The sequence below is a fragment of the Schistocerca americana genome, chromosome 6 (assembly GCF_021461395.2).
Source record: "Schistocerca americana isolate TAMUIC-IGC-003095 chromosome 6, iqSchAmer2.1, whole genome shotgun sequence".
Classification (NCBI taxonomy): domain Eukaryota; kingdom Metazoa; phylum Arthropoda; class Insecta; order Orthoptera; family Acrididae; genus Schistocerca; species Schistocerca americana.
Window position 1 is genome coordinate 289,504,580 of NC_060124.1, and position 2,500 is coordinate 289,507,079.

The following is a 2,500-nucleotide window of genomic DNA, read 5'->3' on the forward strand; positions in this document are numbered from 1 at the left end:
TGGAATGCCGAGGCCCCCCTGGGCAACAGGAGCGTGGAAGTATCCCAGGGGGGTGTCTGCCGGAAGGCGGAACCATCTCCTGACGGCGGCCCGGATGGTAACGTCGGCCGACTTCAATGCACCCACCCGGGTGCGGCTGAGGGCCAGCCCGTGGTACAGGCCAGGGAGAAGTACGTTGGTGAGAGCGTGGAGGCGCTGTTGCGGCTTCAGCGGAGCTCGGGAGATGACGTCAAGCTGCTCCACCAGGTGGCTACGTGGATTGAAGACACAGCGACCCGCCGTGGAAAATTGCAGCCCCAGGTACCGGAAGGTTTCACCCACACGCAGGGCAGGCATGGTGGTATTGCCTGCTGTGAAGGTGACATTGCTGTCCACCTTCACCTTCTTCTCGCGCCCTGACGCGACTAAGGCGAGGGTGAAACACTTCCGGGCGTTGATCTGCAGCCCCAGGTGGGCGAGGGCTGCGGTAGCTGCGTCGATGAGGGACTGCAAGCCCCTCGGGGTCGCTGCAAACAGCAAGACGTCATCTGCAAAGGCCGCAGCGTTGACTCTGCGACCGAGGATCCGAGCTCCGATGTGGGAGGGCAGTTGGCCTAAAACGTAGTCCACCGCAAAGTTGAACAGGAGGGGGGAGAGGGGATCGCCCTGGCGAACGCCCCGTGCTGGCTGCACAGACACGCCCACGCCGGCGCCGTCCGCTATCACTGTCATGCTGCCCTCGTAGCACCGCTCGACATACTCGACAAAGCAATCCGGCAGGCCATGCGCCTTCAGCACGGGGCGAAGGGCAGCATGATCTACCGAATCGAATGCCTTAGATACGTCGATCGATGCCACAAAGACAGAGCGGCAGGAGCGAACTGCGTCGGTGAGAGCAGTGTCCAAGATGAAGGTATTTTCCAACATCCCATCCCGAGGGATGAATGCCCGCTGACGTTCGTCCACAGCACATGCGCGCTCAGGCGTGACGCGAGAACCTTGTGAAAGGTCCGCGCCAACACCGAGCAGACCGTAATGGGGCGAAAGTCAGCGGGGGATGTTGGTGCAGCCGTTTTCGGGAGAAGGGACGTCCGCGCGCGAAGCAGGCGTTCCGGAAGGGCGCGGGCCAGAAGGAAGAGATTCATCACTTTCACCAGGACTTCGTGCGGCAGGCGCCGCAACTCCGCTGGGGTAAGGCCGTCCGGCCAGGCTGCTGATCCCCTGGGCGGCAACGCGGCGGCGACCTCCTCATGTGTGACCGGCCCCCATATGCACTCGAGAGCGACAGGCTCTGAGTGCGGGAGGAGGCGGTCACGAATGAAGCCCGCGGTGGAGATGGGCTTCTTGGTGAAGAGGTCCGCCCAGAAGTCCAGCAGACCAGGGATGGCAGGTGGCGGCTGGAGCAGGGTGCCATCCAAGAGGCCGCGCACGCAACGTGCACGCGACCGTCGGAAGGCATCCTGCGTTCTCGCGTACTCCCAGCGGCGCCGCTTGCGCTTCTGCGTCGGCGGCGCGGCAGGCGGCCGCTTCGATGGTTGGCGCGGCCGCTGTGTCCTGGTGATCGATCTCTCCCCTCTGGACCCGACCGACGCAAGGGCATCCGGGAGCATGCCCAGGATGACATCGGGCGGCGTGCCCCGCCCCAGACCTATGACACGATCCAGGGCAGAGAAACGCTGGGCGGAAGCGGGTAGCCCCGCCAGATGCTCCCAGATGGCGGCGTCAGTCGGCCCCTCCGGCGGCGGCCCGGTGGTGTCGGCCGCGAAGTCCTCGGCTGCGTCGACGGGCGGCGCAGCGGCCTCGCCCGCGTCAGGCAGCGGGCTCGCTGCTCCCCGGCGGGACGCCGGCTCTTCCCCCCGACCGATCTCAAGCGCCTCCATGAATTGGCGGACAAGCTGCTTGTGGGCAGCTTGCCGCCGTCGGCACTTGATTGCCTCGAGCGTTCGGTCGGGGAACATCCTGATGAGTTCTTAATTGACGAAGAAGAACCGGGCGTCCCTCTCAAGGAACAGTTCGGCCTCCGCCTTGGCGAGCGACAGGACTTCTTCCTCCGTCCACCTCGCGCGATGCCTCTCCGTGACGATCTCCGCGTTGGCGGCCGCAAGATGTTGGCGGCGGCGATGGACCCCGAGACCGTTCTTGGTTGTAAAGCTGCGGTGGCACTCACTACAGGTATACATAGCTGCAAAAGTTACAAGATTTTCGGCACGGCCGGTTGGCCGGCTAGGTGCTGGGGGAGTTGGGGTGGCACCTTCAGCGGAAGGGCCACCACTTATTCTCTGCTTACTGCCCCCAACTAAAAAAGGGATAGTGCGAGGGGGGGCTGGTAACCCCCCCAAGCCCCTGGTGCGGTCTTCCACTCTGCGAAATCAGCGGGCCCACGAGAAGGGGAGAAGACCGCAGGAGAGGAGAGGCTAAGAGGGCTAGGCCCATGTATTGCGCATCACTCTCCCTGTAACTATAACCCAAGGAAGGCACCTCGCAGCAGCAGCACGACTACATCAAGACCGCACTTCGAGAA

General features: G+C 63.9%; 1 pseudogene; it reads right to left on the reverse strand.

The window, feature by feature from the left end:
- LOC124621131 overlaps positions 1 to 2,500 on the reverse strand; it is a 7,982-nt pseudogene that overhangs the window by 2,533 nt on the left and 2,949 nt on the right.